At 40.6% G+C, this 24178-nt stretch overlaps 1 long non-coding RNA gene across 1 annotated transcript in view; it reads right to left on the bottom strand.

The window, feature by feature from the left end:
• Positions 1-1029: 1029 nt before the first annotated feature.
• Positions 1030-24178, bottom strand: part of LOC137210939 (uncharacterized) — a 37519-nt gene continuing 14370 nt past the window's right edge. Inside the window, exons 2-3 of the long non-coding RNA XR_010936812.1 lie at positions 7908-8047; positions 1030-1150 (exon numbers count right to left, since the gene is read on the bottom strand). This is a non-coding gene — a long non-coding RNA (uncharacterized lncRNA). The remainder of the gene's footprint in view (positions 1151-7907; positions 8048-24178) is intronic.

Here is a 24178-nt window from a genome sequence, read left to right as displayed (position 1 = left end):
AGAACAAACAACCAAAAAAATCAGTAAGTCTATAGAAGATTTGAAAAACATTATCAGCACTATAACTTAGCTGACATTTATAGAATAATGCACCCAACAGCTTCAAACTATACATTCTTTTCAAGTACATAAGGAATGTTCACCGAGACAGATCATATCCTGGGCCATGAAAGAAGTCTCAATAAATATCAAAAGACTGAAATCTTACAGAGTGTATTCTCTGATCACAATGGACTTTAATGAGAAATAATAACAATAAGATAAATAGAAAAGCACCAAATATTCTGAAATTAAACAGCACATGTCTGAATAACCCATGAATTGAAGAAATCACAAGGGAAAGAAAATATTTTGAACTGAATGATAATGAAAACTCAGCATATCAAAATTTGTTTGCTAAGCGGTACTTAGTGTGAAAAAAAAGGTCTAAAATCAATGATTAAAGTTTTGACCTTACAAAAATTTTAAAATAGTGTACACCTTAAATTTACACAATATGTCAATTATCTCAATAAAGCTGGGGAAAAAGAAATTAGAAAAATAAAAGCAAATTAAACTCACAGCGAGCAGTAAGAAAAAAAGAAGAAAGATAAGAGCAGAAATCAGTGAAACAGGGACCTCCCTGATGGTCCAGTGGCTAAGACTCCGCACTCCGAATGCAGCGGGCCCGGGTTCAGTCCCTGGTCAGGGAACTAGATCCCACATGCCACAACTAAAAAAAGATCTTGCATGCCACAACTAAGACCCAACACAACCAAATAAGTAAATAAAAACAAAAGAAATCAATGAAACAAAAAGACAAAAACAGAATATTAAAGAAACCAAAAGTTGGTTCTTTGAAAAGATCAATGAAAAAAAGAGAAAGTACAAATTAACAACATTAGGAGTAAAAGAGGGAACACAACTATAGAGCCTACAGACATTAAAGGATAATAAGGAGATACCATAAACAAGTTATGTCTATAACTCTGACAACTTAGATGAAATAGACAACTTCCTTGAAAGACACAATTTGTCAAACTGACATACCAAGAAATAGAAAACCCAAATAATCTTATACCTACTAATGAAATTGAATTAGTAATTTAAAATCTTGCCTCAAAGAAGACTCCAGGCTCAGATGGCTTCACTGATGAATTTTATCAGGCACCTAAGGAAGAAATGATACAAATTTTCAAAAACTTTCAGGAAAGACAGAAGGAAGGAATGATTTCCTACTCATTTTATGAGGTCAGTACTAACTGGACACCAAAACCAAGCATAGACAAAGGAAAACTACAGACCTATATTCCTCATGCACATTGATGCAAAAATCCTTAACAAAATTTTGGCAAATCAAATTCAAGAAAAAAAGGATAATACATCATGAGCAAGGGGCTGGGGGGGGCGGTGAGGTGCCTAGGAATGCAAGTTTGGTTAACATCAATCAACGTAACTCAACATATCAAGAGTAAAGTTTTTCATGATAAAATCTCTCAATAAACTTGGAGTAAAAGATAACTCTCTCAACTTAATAAAGGACATCTTCAAAACAGAACAAAACAGGGCTTCCCTGGTGGCGCAGTGGTTGAGTCCACCTGCCGATGCGGGGGACACGGGTTCGTGCCCCGGTCCGGGAAGATCCCACATGCCGCGGGGCAGCTGGGCCCGTGAGCCATGGCTACTGAGCCTGCGCGTCCGGAGCCTGTGCTCCGCATCGGGAGAGGCCACAACAGTGAGAGGCCCGCTTACCGAAAACAAACAAACAAAAAACCAGAACAAAACAAAACAAAGCAATCTTAGGCTAAGATCATCCTTAATGTTGAAAGACTGAATGTTTTCTCCCTAACATTGAGAGTACAACATGCTTGTCCATTCTCAGCATTTCTATTGAACATTGTATTGGAGATCCTGGCAGGACAGTGGGGATAGAAGGAAAGAAAGAAACAAGGCATTCATATTGAAAATGAAGGACTAAATTTGGCTTTATGCACAAATGAAATGACTGTATTCATAGAAAACCCTTGGAGAACCAAGAAAAAGCTACTCGAACTCATGAGTACTTAAGAGATATGGTTAATATACTAATGTCAATTGTATTTCTATACAATGAAATGAACAATTAGAAAAGTAAATTAAAATTCTGTTTTATCACATAAAAATTATAATATATACTTAGGCTGTCATCCAGGCTTTATTGTTCCATTTATAGAGCACAGGCAGAGTCAATTTAGCATAATTCTTAAGGGTTCTAAGATTTTCAAAATAGTAAATGAGTGACGGCTTCAACTTAAAGTCACCAGCTGCATTAGCCTCTAATGAGAAAGTCAGCCTGTCCTTTGAAGCAGGGGTCCCCAACCCCCAGGCCGAGGACTGGTACCGGTCCGTGGCCTGTTAGGAACCGTGCCACACAGCAGAAGGTGAGCAGTGGGTGAGCGAGTGAAGCTTCATTTGCTGCTCCTCTGGCCAGGGTTCGAACTTGGGCCCCCTGTATTGGGAGGGCAGAGTCTTAACCACTGCGCCATCAGGGAAGTCCCCATTTACTTATTCTTAAGGCAAATATTAATTCAGTGCCACAGCTACTGAAGCCCGCGCGCCTAGAGCCCGTGCTCCACAAGAAGAGAAGCCACCGCCATGACAGGCCTGCGCACCGCAACAAAGAGTAGCCCCCGCTCACCACAACTAGAGAAAGCCCTCGCGAAGCAACGAAGACCCAATGCAGCCAAAGATAAATAAATAAACTTATTTAAAAAAACAACAACTTTCCCGGGACTTCCCTAGTGGCGCAGTGGATAAAGCTCTGTGCTTCCAATGCAGGGGGCCCGGGTTCGATCCCTGGTCCGGGAACTAGATCCCACATTCATGCCGCGACTAAGAGTTTGCATGCCACAACTAAGGAGCTTGTGTGCTGCAACTAAGGAGCTGGCGAGCCCCGGCTAAGGAGCCCGCCTGCCACAACTAAGACCCCACACAACCAAATAATAAATAAATAAATTTTTTTTTAAAGAAAAAGAACTTTCCCTTTGCATTCACGACCTGGCTAACTGTTGGGGCAAGAGGCACAACTTTTGCCCTATCTCAGCTTTCGACATGCCTTCCTTGCTAAGATTAATCATTTCTAGCTTCTGATTTAAAGTGAGAGACATGTAACTCTTCCTTTCACTTGAACACTTAGAGGCCACTGTAGGTCATTAATTGGTCTAATTTCAAAAATGTTGTGTCTCAAGGAATAGAGAGGCCTTGAGAAAAGGGGCGGGGGACTGACCCATCACAGGAGCAATCAGAACACACACATTTATCAATTGTTTGTCATCTTACATGGGTGCAGTTCATGGTGCCCCCAAACAATTACAGTAGTGACATCAAAGGATCACAGATAACCACACGAATATAATAATAATGAAAAAATTTGAAATACTGTGAAAATTACCAAAATATGACACAGATACATGAAGTGAGCAAATGCTGTTCGAAAAATGGTGCTGAGAGACTTGCTTGGTGCAGGGTTGCCACAAACCCTCAATTTGTAAAAAGCGCAAAATCTGAGAAGTGCTGCAAAGTGAAGCATAAAACGAGGTCTGCCTGTAGATAATTCAGTAAACCCAGGTCATGTGTACCAGCTGATCTTCAAGGTCCCTGCCAGCACTACATTCTTAATCTCGTCTGCATCCAGGCCCATGGAAGAGTAAAGGAGATGAGTTTGTTAGTGGTGTTTTCATTGACTTCCTAAAAATTAGCATAATTGTCATGAAGTATTTTTGTCAGAGAGGAAGGGAATAATTATCTAGCATAATTTTTTTTGCCAGAGAAAATTATGAATTAATAGTAAAATAGGCCATAAAACTGAAGAAAGCGTATTTACTGCAGCGGCAGGAGGCCTGTAATTTTGGTAGGAAATGCTGAGTAAAGGGTGTGGTATGCAGCAGAAGGAAGTGAAAGTAAAGAAGAAGAAATGCGACATCCAACAAAATGAGGCTCTTATCACCATTCAAATTACTGATACAAATTAGGTAACTGTAAAAGTTAGATCCATTTATTTCCTAGTAAGGTATTGTCATAGGTATTATGAGTTATTTATAACAAATGAATAGATTCCCAAAATGCAATAAATAAGGGCATTTCCCTAGGCGCTTCTCTGTTGGAACACATTGCCTGTTTCACAACAACCCCATGAGGTAGGTAGAGTGCTAATCCTTATCCTCCACACTTTACAGATGGGGAAACTGACAACAAAACACAAGGCATTCTGAATTTGGAAGCACGGTTGGCCTCATGGCTGTGGATAAGGGATCGTGGGCCTGTAATACCCAACTTGCTCAGTTGTGGTGAGAATTCCTGTGATAGCGTATGTGAATCCCCTGGCACACATTCAGTTCTCTATAATGGGTAGTTATTACTTAAAAGAACAATTGATTTTAACTGTTAAAATTAGTAAAGTGGTTTGGAAGAGGTAAGATTAGGAAGATCCTGGTTGGCAAGACTATTCAAGACAATGGAAACAACTTCAACAGAGTTAACTGTGTGACCGTGGAAGGCATATTCTGGGAATGTGAAATAGGGGGTGGCATTGGGTTCGAGGACTGTAGTGGAGATGAGGCCAGGAAGTTTGGCAGGGGCAGCAAACTGGACAGCTTCGATTACTTACATGCAACAGGAGGGAGACGGAAATCCTTTTGATGTATGTGGGGAGGGTGCTGAGGTTTGATAAGATCTTATCAGTGTTTTAGGCAAAGAACTCTAATGACAGTGTAGAGTATGGGCTGAGGTGGAGGGGCAGAGATAGAGGGACGAGCCAGGACATTCTTGTAAGGTTTGGATTGAGATTTAACGAAGGTCAGACATGGGGCTGCAGAGAAAACGGAACATTAGGAACACAAGGAACTCTCCACCGGGATATCGGGTGGGAGAGAGTAAAAGGGAGACGCTGGAGCTAGAACGTTTCTGATATTTCAAGCAGAAGTCAGTCATGTCTAGCCCAGTTATGACTTGTGATCAAGTACTTCAGTAAAAAGAAAGATTGGGTTTGTATGGAAGGATGAGTTCAATTAGGGACGTGTCGAGTCTGAGATGTTTACTGAACATCCAGTTGGAAATATGGGCCTGGGGCTTGGAAGATGAATCAGCTGAAGGCCGATAGCGAGTCAGCCCCTTAAAGATCACAGCTGAAACTGCCCAAGCTGATGAAATCATTGAGGAAGGACATGTAGCATGAGACAAATACTATCAATATTAGTAACCATTACAAGGATCTTCTATGTGCTTAGGAGATTTCGACTGATAGGGGAAAGAGCAGCAAACAAAATTAAAACGTGGGCTTCCCTGGTGGTGCAGTGGTTAAGAATCCACCTGCCAATGCAGGGGACACGGGTTCGAGCCCTGGTCTGGGGAAGATCCCACATGCAGCGGAGCAATTAAGCCGTGTGCCACAACTACTGAGCCTGCGTTCTAGAGCCCGTGTGCCACAACTACTGAAGCCCGCAGGCCTAGAGCCCGTGCTCCACAACAAGAGAAGCCACCGCAGTGAGAAGCCCGCGCACTGCATCGAAGAGTAGCCCCTGCTCACCGCAATTAGAGAAAGCCCGCACGCAGCAACGAAGACCCAACGCAGCCAAGAATAAATAAAATAAATTAATTAAAAAAAATAAAACGTGAGTGTAAGGCTGGGCTTTTACATGTATACTTTCATTAATTCTCTCAAGAACATTGTGAGGTAGGAAAAAAAGAGGGAAAAGGGGCAAATCCTTGCTAAGGTCCACACTTTCAGGGTGAAGGCAGAAGAGGAACTAGAAAAGGGAAGAAAGACCAAGGTTTTAAAAAGTTACATTAAACCTCCAAAAGCCAACTTATCATCATAAGACAGAGATCCTGCCTCTAACATTCTTGGACTTGACGAGGATCAGGATGCACACATGAGAAGACGTGGAACAACCCGTGGGGACGTTTAGGAAGTGTCGAGTGCATGCGACAAGAAGTGCTATGTAATTGTGGATTGGGCTGGATTGAGCTGGTCCAGGAAGCTCTGAGAGGAGAAGACGTGTGCTGGATCTTGAAGGACAGCAGAGCTGAGATGAGTGAAGAGAGCAGAGCAATGCAGGTCAGGGGACCCATGGTCTTAGAGGTCAAGCATTTTCTCTTAACTCATATTTACAACTGAGGTATACCAGAAAGCCTCCTACAAACTCAGAATACTTAACAGCCTGTCTCCATTTTAACTCTAGATTTCCCGCTTCCTCAGAGCAACAGGAGTACACTTATCTGTTCATCGCTTTTGATATTTGACAGCTGATCTTCCTTTTAAAACATCACATTTCAGTTTTACTTTCAATTTCCTTTTTAGTTCCAACATTTATTTACCTACCTGTGATTTTTCACTGTTATATCTCTTAATGTCAAATCGTGTGACATTTCTGAACTATTGACATTATGCCTAGAGATTTTTAAAGAACAGTTAATTTCCAGTTACTTCCACATTAATGATCTGAAAGTTGCTCCTCTCCCTACCCCCCAGCTGAGGAGGGACCCTGGAGCAAAGTCATATCCCAGACTGTAGTGGACATTTGCTACTCCTTGACTTCCCAGCACCCATTCACCCTCCTGTTCTTTTTTTTTTTTTTTTTTTTTTGCGGTACGCGGGCCTCTCACTGTTGTGGCCTCTCCCGCTGCGGAGCACAGGCTCCGGACGCGCAGGCTCAGCGGCCATGGCTCACAGGTCTAGCCGCTCCGCGGCATGTGGGATCTTCCCGGACCGGGGCACGAACCCGTGTCCCCTGCATCGGCAGGCGGACTCTCAACCACTGCGCCACCAGGGAAGCCTCCACCCTCCTGTTCTTAATTATGAATTCCTTGTTGGGAATTACTGCCTCTTTATTGTGACAGTGCCAGTGAGACTGTCAGTCAAGGAGCCCTTACCTTCTCCTTGCCAAGAGTAGTCATTGACTGAAGCTAGCCAATCAAATTTTACTTTAGGACAGTGCATCTTGAGCAGAGCAACTCAAGGACTGTTATGAAAGAAAAAAATGTTGGAGTACGATTTTTTTCATCAGAGTTGCCCTGAGATCATTGATTACTTCCTACCACTTGGATGAGCCAGGGCTGCCCCGTTTCTGCCCTTTGTGAGCCTCCTTCTTCAGGTCCTTTTTCGATTATCTGAACTCTCTCACATCTTTCTAATAAATTCTCTCAACTTAGAGTCAGTTTCTATTGTTTAAAACCATTAAACAAACAAACAAAAATGAACTAATTCTCTGACCCTATTAGAAAATCCAGTTTTCAATTGTCTGCCAAAGTTACATCCACTGATGTGGGGTGTCAGGAGTGATGGGGATGGGTAGGAAAGTATCAATATAATTAAGAGATTGTGACAAATGATACTTTGTCTTTTTTCTATTTCCGGTAATGAATCCCTGTCCACACAATTGCTCACAGAAGAAAATGGAGAATTATGCTTGATAGGCAGTCATGCTGTGCTGGATCCACTCTCCAGCCTCCTCCACTTGCTGTCTCCCCTAGGGGATGGTTTGAATAGAACAAGTCAAGAGTAATTAATTGAGTCAAGAGGCTCCTGTGTTCTCTGACTTCCTGGTTTAGCTTGGTCCTCCTCCTATCTTGAGAGTGAGGTCCGGGTGTGAGTTTTCTTAGCTCCCAGTTTAAGAGGTTGCCTCAGGCTGGCTGTGTCCAGCAGTGTGCTTGTAAATGTTTAACAACTGGCACTCTGAAAAAAAAAAGTTCTGGTTCATAGTATTCGCTGATTTCTCTGGTATATTACCAACCACAAACTATGTGGCTACCCATGTGACATCATGGAATGCAGAGCTGGGAAATGATGGTAGCAGTCAGCTCCTGCATGTCCTAGCACAGGGCTGGCTGTGTCGCCCGACAGAATAACACAGCTCCTCTCAAGGTGGCCGTGCTGTCTATGATTCTCTCACCTTCAGAGTTCCGGCAACCTGTCTGTCCTCTTGTCCTTTGGGCGTAGGGGTGATAACAGCTTCTACTGCTTCCAGCTCTGGACACTTGCATTATTCCTTTGTGGTCTTCCTCTTCCCTTCACACTTCTTTGTAAATTGTCCTTTTGTGAGAAAACAAACCAACTATTCATACACACACACTTCTCAAATTATCGTGATTTGAAAGTGCCGTCTTTTTCACAATGGGCACAGTGGTAACCAGCCTCCAAGGTGGTCCCTAACAGGCTCTGCCTCCTGGTGTTCACATCCTTGTGTAGTCCCCTCCCATGTGTATCAGACTTGGTCTGTGTTCACCGTAGAAGATGGCAGAAGTGATGGTGTGTCACTTCTGAGACTGGTCATGAAAAACACCGAAGCTTCCTTCTTGGTCACTTCGTGCTCTCTCTCTCACTCTGATCATTCACTTTGGGGTGAGCCAGCCTTCACATCAAGCATTCCCCACATGGTAAGGAACTGAAGCCTGCAATCAACCATATGAGTGAGGTTGAAAGCAGATCCTCTAGCCCCAGTGAAAACTTAGAGGGTTGTAACACCTGCCAACAGCTTCACTTCCACCTCATGAGAGACTGAGCCAGCACCACCCAGGTAACCTGTTCCCAGGTCTTTGACCTTTCAAGACACTGTGTGAGATAATAAATACTTGTTGCTTGGGGTAATTTGTCTTGCAGCAATAGATAACAATACAGGCACCTTGACGGACACACTCCCCCCGCTCTTACCCTTCATATCCAGGCAGTTGCCTCCTGAGTATCTGCTCACTGCTCTTCTCCACTGCCGTCATCCTAGTCCAAATCTGGACCCTGGTGATAGATTCCTAACTGACCTCCCCACTGACCACACTCCAGCAAGAATGATTAATGGAAATTCTCCTTATTAAAACACTTCCCTGGCAACCTGTTGCTCTTAGAATCAAGATAAAAATCTTTATATGGCCCACATGACCCTGGATCTCTTACCCTTCTTACCTTTATACTTTGTCTTCGGCCACCCTCACTCACACTCACCCACCCTCCGTGTTTCAACTTCATTGGTCTACACTGTATCCCTTCTAACTACCAAGGTTCTTCCCTGAATCAAGTATTTTAGGCAGGCAGCTTGAAACACTCCTTTCTGGCAAGCTTCTCCTACCTTCCCAATCAGCCCAAACCATCCTTCACGTCTCAAAGTGCAAGACTACTGTCACAGAACAGCCTTCCCGGTCCTCTACCGAGACTGGGCTTAGTCCACCGTTCTACCAGTATTTATTGGGCATCTGACACAGGCACTGTCTAGGAGTTTGGAATATATTAGAGAATACTTTCTACCATTTGTTTGTGATGTGTATCACAATTATAACTTAAATACATGACTAATGTCTGTCACCCTTACTAGATTATAAACATCATGTGGACAGACACCACTGTCTGCCTGTTTACCAATGCCTAGCTTAGAGTGGGTGCCCGATTAATATTTGTTGGAGAAATGAAATAAATGAGTTTTGGAGTCAGACAGACCTAAATTGAACACTTGATCTACTATTTACAAACAGCGTGATTGGGGCCGTTTCACCGTGTAGCAAATGTGAATAAAGACAGTACCTATACCTCAGAGTGTTGATGTGAGGATGAAATCAGATGGTGCATGCCGGGTACTCAGAACACTGTCCGGGACTTAATAATACAATGCGAATGAGACATTTGATTATTAAAAATGAATTTGACCTCGCATTTATGTCGTTTTGAGACTGTCCATTTACTGCAGTCTACATTTTCCTAATCACGCCTTCCCTTCTTCTTCCCCAGAATTAGCCTCGTGTTGTTGTCGTTCAGCTCAGCTAAATGTTCTTGCTTCAGTCCCTTCAGGATTTCTCTGCAAACTTGAACTGATGCAGCATTTTTTTGTTTGCTATAAATTTCCCCACTTACAAGAAAGATTTTTAGCATGCATGTACGTTTGGGAGAAAAGGGAAATGATACATACCCTTCAGGAGGAGTCTGTGTCAAGGAATTAGCAGTAATAAATAGCATCGCTGTTATCTCAGAGAGCATAGCAGATACAAATCAAAGTAGAAGAAAAATAGGAAGTCACATGGCCACAGCTTTTGACTATCCTGATCAGGATTATTGATAGCAAATCTTGGTGCATTTCTGTTGAAGATACTAAATGCATAGAAGAAATAACTTAAAACATACCCATCATAGGACAGCATGTCCACTCCTAGAGCCACAAGGTGAGACTGGGAATACCAATAATTATATGAGCCAGGAGTTTGGGGATAGTAAAAGTAACCTCAGCAACCTATTTCATGGTTTAGAATCCTTTCCTGGTAGTTTCCTCTTTAAAGGGAGAGGTCAAGCTTTACCTATCAAATCACTCTCACCTCCAACACTAAGCCTTGGTTCCACCCCAGAGTATATCCCTACTTCAGCTTCCAAATGCTAGAAGCACTGCCTTGAATTGAATGTGCTTGCTTTTTTAGCAGCATCTGCCAGCCCTATGACTCTTGCTGCAGAATCCTAAAAGCAGGGCCCATCACTTACCAGAAATCTGCCAGCCCTGGCTTTGCAATGCTGAAGGGTTTGGAAGCTTCTTGGGACAGCTCATTCTCAACGTATTCTCAGGATCAGAGAAGCTCTACTACAGGTCTGACCAGTGACCAAAGAAGTACTCAGAGACCACAGAAGCCTGCCTCACTATGATAAGGAGAGAAGGAACAGCCTCACATCCCAAAATCCAGCTGCTCTCAGAAACCTCAGTGCCTGTGCTTATTCACCACTTAGACATGTTTCCTAACTATCAGACTCCTTCTTTCTCTCTGGAAATCTAAAGCTTATCCCTGACAAGGCCACAAAACCCCGTCCTTAGATATTCTTCTACACTGCAAGGACATAAAATTTCAGAAACGTAACCAGTCTCCCTATACCCCTGCTTACCCCAGAATTACTGAAGTTTCCCTCTATAATTCTCATCACTAAAATTTTTCCATTTAAAAAGACCACTAAATGCTGAGTTCATCTGTTTCTATGGGCCCCCAGCGTTGATTCAGGTAGATATCTGGAATTGGATATTCTTGTCCTGGAAGTCTTCTTTAAGCTAGAAAAATCAGTGTTTAAGATATAGCTCTGAACATCGAGAAGCTTATGAGAAGCTGGGCTACGAACAATGGCTGGCCACTGACCTCCTGGAGAGCACTAAGTGTTCCAGACAGTCAAGGAGCAGGGATTCTTTCGTACCCTAGAGCGTTTGACCAAGACTGCTACTTGTGTCCGTCTTGAGAGGATCAAGAGTCAGGGATGCTTCCCTTTTATCTATGTGTGTGCTCACTTTCTTCATGCATCAATCAGCAACTTTATCAAAAAGTATGCTCTTGGTTTTAGGCCTAGGTACAGCTTAGTTTGATTAGCAAAGGTCCCTTTTAGTCAGTTGCACAGCAGTTTCTGGGTAGGAGTCCAAGAACTAGGTAGAGTTATGGCTGAAATTAAATTTTGCTGTTGATACCAATAAATAAAAGGAGCTATTGATTGGGGATAGGACAACGTCAGTGTTCCCATACTCCCAGTTACCACTTACTGTTAATATTAGGGTTTAGTGAGCATATCAGTTGGGGTCCCAACAGGAAACAAGTAGAACACTCAAATTAGGATAACTTAGAAAGGTTTATAAGAGGCTAATTACAAAACTGCAGGCAGAATTAAGGGAACCAAAAGGGATAGGATGAATTCAGAAATGACAGCAGCTGAGCAATTATCACTCCTGGGCCCAAAGGGAAAAGGTGAGGGAAAGTTATGGAGCCTGGAAGGAGAGTCATGCGTAGCAGGTGCTGTGAGAGGAGCAATGAGTACGGTAGGTCACGGACAGTCCAAGGCAACCTCTCCCTCTTCTCCCACCTTTGGACCTCCTGCCAGACTCCCCTTTGACTAAACACATCCTAAAGCCAAAGGCATGGGGCCATATGGGGCAGCCTTGGGACTGGGAGCAGAATGTAGGAGGGTGGAGAGGGAATCTGGAGGAACCAGTATAAGTTATCTGACACCCCTGGTTTTCCAAAGCACAATAGGACCTCCTTCTTACCCCTCTAATCAACCTATCCATGTCTCTTCTTCTCCAGGTTATTCTTAAACCTGGCCATCTCTCAAGGTTTCATCCTCAAAGGGCTTCCTGCAGGCCTCTTCCTCCGTAGGTTAAATAACTCTCACCACTCTGCACACTCCCTAGGAATGTAGCCCTACCTTCAACCTAATCCAACTTCCTGCTGGATAACTTGACCCAGATGGCCACTGGTACTATAAAATCAACAGATCCCCAACCAAACCCATAATCTTCCACAACCTCAGCTCCAAACTGGTTCCTCTTCCTCCTAGCTCATACTACTTGGGTGGGTAGTACCATCATTCTCCCAATGACTCAATCTTGCAAGCTCAGCCATGCTTATCTGTGCCTTCCCTTTCCCCTCCTCCACTGGTTGTTTGCAAAGTCCTCTACCTTCTTCTTCCAGTGTGCTTTTCTAGTGTGTGTCCAATCTCATGACTAGGTCCTAGTTATGGGCCTTTACTTTTTACCTGGACTATTGTAATATTCTTAAATGTTACCCTAGCTCCAGTCAGCTCTGTACCTAATCCAATGCACAAATAGTTAAGTTTGTTGCACCAAGTTGCTTCACTTATACGGACATAATCTTTGCCTCTGTCCTCCTTGACATTTGAGGGGAGGGAACAATCTGTAAGATAAATCTTCCTAAAGCAGTGCTTGTAGTAGGGCATGAAGCACATATGACAACATGAGGCCCAGAGAAACTGCTTGTCTATATAACCCGCCTGGAAGACCCAGTGATCTAAGAAGCCTTTGATGACTCTCCTTTACTTTTCTGGTTAGGAGAGCATATGCATTACAGCTTGCCATTCTAGGGTATTTCCACCACGTGTTCCTAACTCATCTGTTTAGGCCTTTATTCTGCAACTAGCCCATACACGGCCTATTCTGGGATACAACTTGTAATCATCCCCATTCGTGTCTTTGCACATATTTTTCTTAACTGGAATTGGCCTTCCCTCCTTTGATTCCCCAAGATCTACTTGTTCAACATCTGTCCACCTTTCAGAGAATATGCCATCGTACTTTTCCTTTAGACTCTCTTTTACAAAGTCCCTTCCAAAGCCTTTCTGGATTTCCCCGACCGAATAGGGTCTTTCTCTCTTTTAAGTCTCTAAAAAAACTTTCCGCACTCTTACTTTACCCTGGTCTCTCAAGTATTTATTTGTTACCCTGCTCATGGCTATTTGTATACTTGTCTTAGCCCCTTATTATACTATAAGCTTCTTACACGCATGGCCTATGCCACCTTCTTCAATTTTATATTTCCTATAGTATTAATATAGTGAATTTCACAGAAATATTCTTAATTTCATAACTATTATTAAATTTTGACTTATGATACTTTTTTTCTCTAGAAAGAACTGACTATCCCCATACTTTTTCAATATAACTGTATATCTCTCATGTGTAGTTCTCTTGGCAGGAAGGGGTGAAGTTTCATTTGTTATCGTTGATTTCGTGCCTGCTAAGATGATGGTGTTTGCAAGAGCATGTCTCATTCCTCTGATTCCTTACCATTCTCCTTGTTAAATTGGTGAGAGATAAAGACCAACTGGTCTAGTCTATTTTGTAAGTGAATTCTTTTTTGCAGTTAGATTGTGTGTGCAGTATACCTTGAAGAAATAAACAAATGATTGATGGAATGCATGCATAACATGACTGCTACTAGGCATACCTTCTGTCTCACTGGATGTATTTCTGTTCAAATTCTACCTCTGCTACTACTGAGCTGAGAGACCTTGGGAAAGTCATTTAATTTCTCTGAACCTTAGAGAGTATGGTTTTCAAACTTTCCTTTTAAGTTGAGGAACTCTTTTATCAAATGAAATCTTACTCAGACATGCACTATGTAAAACTGATGAAATCAGAGTCAGAAGTAGTTTGGCTGAAAATTGGGGAAGCAGCTTTGGGGACTGAGGTGTGAAAACCAATAGACAAGGTGAATTGAAAGTCCATCCCACATTGAACTCCTTCATTAACCACTATAATCAAAGAATAGTCAGGGCTAGAAGATTCAAGCCAGTACTGACTGGTAGGGGTTTCTAAAATTCGAATTGATTGAGAACATTAAAAATGAGAAGCAGAAACAACTTCACACCCATTAGTATGGTTATCTAAAAAAAAAAAAAAAAACAAAACTCAGAAAATTACAAATGTTGACATGGGTGTGGAGAAATTGGAATCTTGTGCATTGCTCATGGGAATATGAAATGGTACAGCTGCTATGGAAAACAGTATGGTGGTTCCTCAAAAAATTAAACATAGAATTACTACATAATCCAGCAATTCTAAGTACATACCCAAAAGAATTGAAAGTAGGGCCTTGGACAGATATTTGTATACCCATGTTCATAGCAGCAAAATGTTCTATATAGCCAAAAGATGGAAGCGACCCGAGTATCCAGCGACAGACGAGTGGATAAACAAAATGCGGTCTCTACATACAATTGAATATTATTCAGCTTTAAAAAGGAATGAAATTCTGAAACACGTTACAACATGGATGAACCTTGAAATAAGCCAGACACAAACAAATATTGTATGATTCCATACTTCATATTTATTTGAGGTACATAATGTAGTCAAATTCATAGAGACAGAAAGTAGAATAGTAGTTACCAAGGGCTGGGAGGAGGGAGTAATGGGGAATTAGTGTTTAATGCATACAGTGTTTTAGTTTTGGATGGTAAAAAGTTCTGGAGATGGAGAGTGGTGATAGTTGCACAGCAATGAGATTGTACTTATTGCCACTGAATTATACACTTAAAATGGTTAAAACAGTAAATTTTATATTATGTATATTTTAGCAAAGTAAAAAAAAAAAAAATACCCCCTAGGATGAGAGACAGAAATAGAATGTATTTATCAGTTTTGGAATTACTGAAGTATAGAGAAAATCTACATATTGCATATGGTACCCAAAATGAACTTCAAGACATCTAATAACAAAGGAGTTCTTCATTTTAGTATATGGAATTTCCTGAATGCTGATCTCAGGCTAAAGTCCATACTCACTGGAGAAAGACCTGCACAGCATTAAATCAGTGGTCCATCCCAATGACTTTTAGGATCAGATAGGTTGTTCCCTATTTATGACAGTGGTCTCTGAAGCCTAAGTCTCCAGTTCTTAGTTTCTATCAGAAGCCAGGAGAGAACCTCAAGGACAAAACTGGGGTCTATGACCACACACCAGCACACAATCAAGCTGGCATAGGAAAGAATCTGGGAGTCCAGAGTTGGCTCTGGTAGCCCTGTGTCAAACCACAGAGGGAAACAGTCCCAGGAGCTCTGACTGGGGCAGTGTTCAGCTACTGTTGGCCACAATGTAAGGGAGTAATGTTGAGGTCACAACTTGGAGCCAGGGCTGGCACCTCCCAGGGACAGCATAGACTGGGTCCATAGGTTACAACCTGTCCTTTGTACCTAAGCTACTTCTAAAAAATCTTACCGCTAGATAATTAACAGGCTTTCTTGTCATCTGCTATATATTAGTTTGGCTGTCCTAACAAACAATATTAAAGCATAAATTTAGACAGTTCAAGGCCAATACGGCAGCTTTAAAATAGCCAGACCCAAATTCTTTTCTTTTTCTTTTTTTTTTTTGTTTGTCTGTGTTGGGTCTTCGTTGCTGTGCACGGGCTTTCTCTAGTTGTGGCGAGCGGGGGCTACTCATTGTTGTGGTGTGTGGGCTTCTCATTGCAGTGGCTTCTCTTGTTGTGGAGCACGGGCCCTAGACCACGCAGGCTTCAGTAGTTGTGGCTCGAGGGCTCTAGAGCCCAGGCTCAGTAGTTGCGGTGCACGGGCTTAGTTGCTCCGTGGCATGTGGGATCTTCCCGTACCAGGGATCGAACCCGTGTCCCCTGCATTGGCAGGCGGATTCTTAACCACTGCGCCACCAGGGAAGTCCCCAGACCCAAGCTTTTGCTGTCTTATTTTCTCTACTATCTTAGGGTGTGGTCCTTATCAAGATCCAAGATGTCTATTTAGCAGCAAAATGGAGAAGAGGGGTTGGAAGACATGCTTTTTTTGTTTAAAGTTACAGCCCCAAAGTTACATACATCCCTCTGCTGCCATCCCAAGAAAACAGAACACTCAGACGCCAAGGAAGCTGGGTGATAGAATCAATTCTGAGTGTCTGTGTGTCCAACTAAAATCACAGGGTTCACTTACTGAAGTAAAAAAGTTTGACCTCCCAGACCTGATCATTCCATCTACTTAACATATTGGTGACTGCTTGCACTCTACCATCCGGGTAGATGCCCTGGATCTTGAGTATTGAGCCCAATCAGCGATCTCTGTCTTGGACGGATCTTTTGGTTGTGGGTCTGCCTTACATTTATATCCTCATGGGCTCTTTCTTAGAATCACAGATTGGTTATGCTCTGAGATTCAGTTACCACCTAACCCTGCAGATCTGTCTTCATTCTTGAGCTTGATAGGACATCATATGGCTCATTTCATTGCCACACAAGCCTTCCCTGGAGATCAGCAGAATTAAGTACAATTTTTACACTCAGCTATGTGTTTTGCAATGAGCATGTATATTCCCTATACATCAGTAAGAAAATTACTGTCCTTATTTTACCATGAGGTAATAGAGGCTCAGAGATGTTAAGTAGCTTTCCCTAGCAAACTCAGTGGCAGAAGTGGGATAGCATACTTTCTTATAGAGAAATTATGCCACTGGAGGGTTTTGAGCAGAGTTGTGTCGGGATGTGACTTCCATTTTAAAAACGCCACTCTGCTGTGTCCAGGAGAGTGAGGTGGGGGAAGGGTGGAAGCATGGACAGCAGTGAGGAGGCCACTACCACAGTGCAGGAAGAGTTGGTGGTGGCTCGGACCAGGACGGAAGCAGAGAGAGTGGGGTGAGCGTTTGGATGTTATTTGGAAAATAGACCCGATTTGTTGATGGTTTGAGTGTGATATGTAAGGGGGAAAATGTGAATTTGACGGTAGAATTTTTGTATTTAAGTGGCAATATAGCTCTCAGAAACTAAGACTGGAGCGCAAGGGAGGGGACGATGCTGGAGACAGAGGTTTGAGAAACATTCACAGTAGTGCCAGTAAGATGACTTTAAGGAGTCTCCAAAAGGCGTGTGTGTGTGTGTGTGTGTGTGTGTGTGTGTGTGTGTGTGTGTGTGTGATGTGAGTGTGTAGCCAGAGAACGTAATGGAGGCTGTTAGACCTTTAGCGATGTGAAGGTTTAAAGGGCAGGAAGAGGAACCAAGAAAGATACAGGGGAAATGGGATAGTTGTCATCAATTCCAGATCACTAGATTTTGTACTTTGTGACTCAGTCTTTGAAAGAGAATGAATCAACATAGTACTATTATTGCTATTTTTGGAAGTTTCCTACTAATGGTGCTAATACTCAATTCTGTTTTTGATTAAAGCACTTGATTATTTTAACCATTGAATAAAACATCTGACAGTTGACAGAACTTCGATTTGAAAAATTGGAAGTGCAATTGGTATACTTTTATCTTTTTAGTCCTTTTTGTTTCAGGCTGCTTAATTTGTACTTATGAAAAATGTGTTACATCCACCTGTGATGAGCTATTCTGTTCTTCCCACAGGCACTAACCTCATTCTTGTTTGGATTCAGTATTTGTTTTTTGTTTTTGTATGTATAAAACACTAGGATTAGTTTAATGCTCACTTTTGGGCTTATAAATCCTTAATAGAAATAAAACTGGCTTTCAATGGCTTTTCCTTTACGTGTTCAAAAGACTCTGAATTATAGTTTAAAATGAGTGTTGCATAAGAAAGACCCTTTTATGCAAACAGCAAATCCAAGATTTAGCTGCTGAGTGAGAAGTCTTCTCTTTTATATAAAGAAGGATTTAACTATTCAGAATGTTGGGAGTCTGCATTGATAGGCTCAAGGCTTGCAGGCCACATGGAAGTGTAGTGTGTTCCACAAATACCCTCCAAGTTGACTGTGATCTGGATTTGATTTTTCCTCGTGGTCCTAGGTCAGTAATAATCTCTCCGTGGTTGCATCTCATCAGCCATCATCACCACTGTACAAACTCACGGTGATAATTTGATCAGACCTCCTCTGCATGCCTTCACCCTGTAAAGTATCCGCTTACACTCTTCCTATTTTACAGCCCACACAAATTTTCTTCCACCTGAGAATGCTTCCCACTCTTACTGTTAATCTTCTCCTACTGCTTTGTCTGAACATACTTAGTGACTGAAAGTGTGCTTCCATTATGACTGTCATCATCCAGAAATATCTTCTAATACATAATGGATTCCATACTGAGAATTTTTTAATTTAGGAGATGAAGATTTCAAAAACTGTATTTATATTGATACATTCTCTTAACAGTTCTGATTAACATAAAATGAAGGACTTGAGTGAACTTGTAATAGCCATAGCCAACATTGAGAGCTTACCATATGTCAAGCACTTTATATATTTTAACTTGTTTAATCCATGCAACAAAATTCTGTGGGGCAGACATTACCAGCATGTCCATTTTACAGATGGGGCAACTGAGTCTTAGACCACTTAGTTAACATGGCCAAGGTCATACAGCCAGAAATGGGATTTGAACTCAAGCTGTATGGCTCCACAGTCCACGTAGAGTGTCTACACTACTCTGTCTCTATACTTCTTCACAGGGAACACTCCATTCTTGCGGCATGTTTCATATCCCTAGCTTCTGGCCCTGAATGTCAGTAGCTCACTGCCTGGCACATCCTCCATCACTGAGGATCCTCCATCGCCCTCATCCATCTCCAAATGCTTCCCAGTTCAGTTTCTCCGCTTGAGAATCACCAGGGGAAAAGTCTGTATAAAATACATACATATATACTCTCTCTCTCCATATATCATCTGTCTATCTATCTCACAGCTTTTCTAAAAGTTTCAAATGTTTTTATAAATTTATAACTTTAAAAAACTTTTGTTACTTTAAAAACACACAGCAACACAACTGATAAGGAAAGAAAAGGATCAGGTGATGAAAATGAGATAATTCTGTAGGTGTGTTTGTAATGCTCCTCTTTATTACTTGTGAATAAACAATTTTGAGCCTAAAATGTCTTGGATAGTTTGAAAGTAATTATTAAGTAAGATAAACTCTACTGTTTACCTGTCTGCCTAGCAAACTTTTTTTTTTTTTTTTTTACAGTGCAAAGGTAAACTTGACTTCAGCCTAGGCCGAATCTCAGAGTCACACATCTGAAAGTCAGGAGTTTTTCCATGTTTATTTTTGGCTGTCAAATTCAGACCATCGGGCTTGTTGCCCTTTTACCAGCACCAACCCTTTCTCAGGGAAACCATAACAAGTACAAATATTTAGTAGAATAAAAAGGAATTTGGGGGTTTTGTATTTTCGAAGCTATGCTAGGTCCACTTCACTAGACTTTGCCCATTGGAGCGAAATCTCCAAGGTCATCACATAATTGGATCACCTTACAAGGCTGCAATGTGGACTTTGAACTCCATTTTTAAATGACTGCTTTCACAAGGATGTTATGACAATGCTCTGAGCTATGTAGGAAGAGGAATACATTTACTTAAGGAGGAAAAAGGGTCAATGATAGGTCGTATCCTGAAATAGATGTGCCTAGAATTCCTCACCCCCACCCCGGTTTGGTTCACTTATTAAAATAACCTACTAGTCTTAAACAAAATATTGTATCATCTTATTCAGCATCTTAGGTGGTGTCAACACCAGGTAACAATGTTAGGTTTTGTTCCTACCCTCTATTGCCTGTTACATATCTGTTTTACAACATGCTGCCAGAGCTTGAACAACACAGTAGATGAGATACCTTGATGTCCCTGAGGACCTAAAATTTAGGCCTTTTATTATTAGAACTATTTAATGATGATGTAGAGATTTAAAATAAGAATTTCCTTTTGACAGCTGTGAAGTGACTGACAAACCTACATACCCTGGTATAGCAAAGTGTTGAAATATGTATCATAATTCAGACACAATGAAAGCAACTCACAAAAAGTGTTCTAGTAGTTTCTTGAAATCTGATTCATTGAAATTGCCTTAAAAATATTTTTATGCCCCAGAAAATAAGGCAGAACATACTTTAAAAAGGAGTTTATCCATAGTATGAGTATGTGTTTTTATTTCATTTAAAAATCGACTGTGCCAAACATTTTTACTTAGCCTTTGCCCTTTTCTTGAGTGAGGGTTAGAGATGGTTAAGAGGAATAGGGCATTGCTAGCACTTTCCAGGCCCTTTTTGTGAAGGAAGATGGCAGTCTGCAACTGGAATTTCTGGTGGCTTCCTGCCAGGGCAGTTTGCTCGTCCCGATCTGTGGAAAGGAACAAACTGCTGGATCTGAGTAACTAATAGGTTTCAGAATTCTTTATGAAAGTGAAAATGGTACTCCTTAAAGTATAAAAGGATCTTCTTGGATGCATTAGTGAGAAAAATGAAGTGCATTTTTACTTAAAAAATTTTTTTATCTGCAAAAGATCCAATGGATTAAAGGGAGGCTTGCATTTTATTTCAGTTCTTTACAAAAGACATTGAAAATATCTTTTCAATATTGCTATTGTTATGCCTAAGCAAATTCTCTGTCACAACTGAGACTGACTTCCAGTGGTGACAGTGTTGCCAATGAAATAATAATGCTGACACAAGTACTATAGGTAAGTGCAGGATATATGCTGAATTAAAGTTGGGAAGAGCTGGAATTAGACTAAAAGAAATAATTTAAAGAAAGCAAAGACTTCCTATAAAACAGGCTTAACTGTAGATGATGGGATAAATCTAAGCAAAGGGAAAAATAAGCAAGAAAAAGTTCAAAAGAAAAAAGTATGTACATGCTTCCTGGTGGAATAAGGCAATTAAAAGCTGCAATTTAAAGTTTATATATAAAATTAATATATAAAATTAATTGGATAACTGAATCAAGTATTTTGGTAATTATAGAGAAAAAAAGACGAATCTTGCAATCCAGGGGAAGTTTGAGTTCAAACTTCATAAACTGGTTAAATTCATCATCTAATTGTTCATTTCTTCATATTACATTGCTTGTATTGTCTTGGGTTGTATTTTGAAAAGCGAACCAGAACCAAAATTACATTTCACAGATCTGGACATTAAAACCACAATACATGAATTAACATCAAAGGTCACAAAATTGCTACATGAAAAACTTAGAGGCTAAGTCATATTCATGAGACAATCACATGTTTAGGGCATGGAGTAGAGGATCCAACATAGGCTGTAGAGTTTGATCAGCATTTGACTTACAGCTCTGCAGTCCCTGTTCAAGACACTTAGGCTCTCTGATGCCTCCTTTCCATGTGATTCCCCTTACTGGAGAAATAACTAAGTACTCAGAGTTGTTGCAAAGATTGAGAGATGAGAAGTATTTGTAAAACACTAAGCATAATGACTCCTAGGTAGACTTTTAAAATGGCTACATTCCCTTTCTTTTGTTACACATACGCATACCCCTTTCATATTTAATTAATTTTAGAGAAAATATTTAGACAGAGGTTTTATGTGAAGTTTTTTGTTTGTTTGTTTTGCCTACTCATTTCAAAGCGATTTATATCATAAAAGTCCAGTATAACACAATATTGGATTGTGCTTCAGCTTTTTGTTTTATCATGGGATTGACTGGTACATGGTAAACTACACGTATGAGGCAGATGTTAGCTCTAGGTATTTTTACATCTATGAAATTCTGCAAATATTTTTTATTTTTCTATGTGAAAATGGTTAATTTTCTTATAAAATACATATTTGCCTTTTTTCTTCTTGTTGCTTCACAAAATCAGGTACCTTATATAAACCTTCTGGGATTGCCATTCCAGTGGCAATGCCTATAGCAAACTAGAAATTGTTGGAACTGAAACCAGAAACCCAATGATCTCCACAGATACATCTTTTTAAAGTCAAGATCTCTATTTAACAATAATATGTATGAATATGTATGTCTGTATGAATAATACAAATAAATACTTGTTGTAAAATTTTAATGGTCCAACAGATGTTATTTTCTCAACATGTCACCAATGTGAACATGCTTTACTTATGATAAAATATATTTTTAATGATAATTAAGTACAATAAACAAATATTTTCCAACTCATGAAACATAAGAGAGAAAAAGGTCATTTATATTTAAAACTTCTGAGACTACAGTGCATATTCATAAACTATTGACCAGTGTCCAGAATGATAATCTGGTAAGTCAAATGAGTTTTTAAAAGTTGCCATACCAATATTTTAGTGCCAAATGGAAGTTCAGTAAAAATGTGCTTTGATACTAAAAATTATGTTATTACCATATTGGATTCTTTACATGCATGAAAACATTACTACATTTCTTCATAATTACTATGGAAGAAATTTGGAGACATCACCACTAGTTTCATTTTTTTCTAACGATAACAGCTGCCAGTTTTTCAGCATCTACTATGAACCATGCTATTGATGCCACACACATGTTCTTCCTAATCTTGGCAACAGTCCTGCAGTGACAGAGATTGCAGGTTGCCTTCCTATCACATAGTGCAGCCGCCATTCAGGTGACAGTGGCCCTGTAACATAGTTGGTCAGTCAAATCTGAGAGGAAATTATTAGGATGGCTCCAGAAAATCTCTTTTCTAAGGAAAGCCAGCTCAGCTGACTTGCTTTTTTCTTTTCATCTCTTTTACCAAAGCAAACCTACAGTACTTGAGATGAAATAGCTTATTATCAGTTGACAAGCACACATTAAGATGGGCTGAACAAAAACCTGAGAAAGCCTCATGTTCTTAATGACATTATAAAACTTAAGAGTGGACAAATGAGGCCTGCCTGGACAGCCTAACACTGACACAGGTGATAAAAATAACCCTTATTTTTCAGGTTTCTTATTCATGGATGAATGCAACTCTCAACTGATTCACCTGCAAAGAAAATGTTGACCGTTCAGTCAGTATTTGGGGGGCGGGGGGGGGGGCAACCCAGCTGGTAGAAAATAGGACATAATTTGATACATAGGTATCAGAATCATTAATGGTCTGATTTAAAAGTGCTTTGAGAATCTTAGATTTTAAGTGTTATATATTATGGGGAAGGTACAATTGTTAGGGGCTATTGAAATATTTCCCTTAATTTTATTTCAATATATTTTTACCTTGGACAAGTGTCTTTAACCCTGGACCTCAGTTTACTTATCTTTAATACAAGAGAATCACACTAGATTTGTCTCTTGGATTCCTTCCATTGAGAACTATTAGAATGCTGTACATATTGGCCTATAATGAAACAACAACTTGGCCCCCAAATGCATAATTCCTGGCAATCTTATGAATACTAGTGAGCCATAAATGTTTGCAATACAGAATTTAATACACAGGAGTCACATTATAGACTTAGAGGAACAGTCTAAACAGACATGTAGTATTATTATACTCTGTATTGAGGTTTAACAGCAAAGTGCTGAATGGAATCACTAAAAGAACGTGGACTTGGCCTTGAATTTTGCTTTTCTAGACAGACTGTGCTTTTTTTCAGAAAAAAACAAAAGTGCTATACAAGTACAATGCAGAGCATAGTAAAAGCCGTCTTATCCAACATTGGTAGGTGATTGGTGGACTGAAAAAGTCAACTAAAGCAGAGAAATTTAAAAAGTGACACTACATACCTAAAGCTAAAATAACCTGAACTGCAAATGTACAGCCGACTCTTGAACAGGGATTTGAACTCCACAGTTACACTTATATGCGCGTTTTATCAATAGTAAGTACTACTGTACTATATGATCCTCAGTTGACTGAATTCATGGATTTTATTTTTTTTTGGCTGCGCCGTGCGGCATGTGGGATCTGAGTTCCCTGACCAGGGATCGAACCTGTGTCCACTGCGTTGGAAGCGTGGAGTCTTAACCACTGGACCCGCCAGGGAAGTTCCGAATTCATGGATTTGATGTGGATGGTGGATACCCAGGAACTACAAAAAATGGAGGACCAATTATAAATTATACTCAGATTTTCCACTGTGTGGTAGGTTGGCACTCCAACCCCGGCTTTGTTCAAGGGTCAACTGTATTTCATTTGTCAATCTTTTGAAATGCAAAATATTTATAGATTTTTACTTTTTTTTCTAGGCTTTTGTAGTTGTTTTGCTTACACCTAATTTGAGAGCGATTTATTTAGTGACTTTGTTTCATGTTCCAT

This window comes from Pseudorca crassidens, chromosome 18 (genome assembly GCF_039906515.1).
Source record: "Pseudorca crassidens isolate mPseCra1 chromosome 18, mPseCra1.hap1, whole genome shotgun sequence".
Taxonomy (NCBI): domain Eukaryota; kingdom Metazoa; phylum Chordata; class Mammalia; order Artiodactyla; family Delphinidae; genus Pseudorca; species Pseudorca crassidens.
The sequence above is the reverse complement of the archived record's forward strand: the minus strand, read 5'-3'. Positions and strand labels throughout refer to the sequence as shown.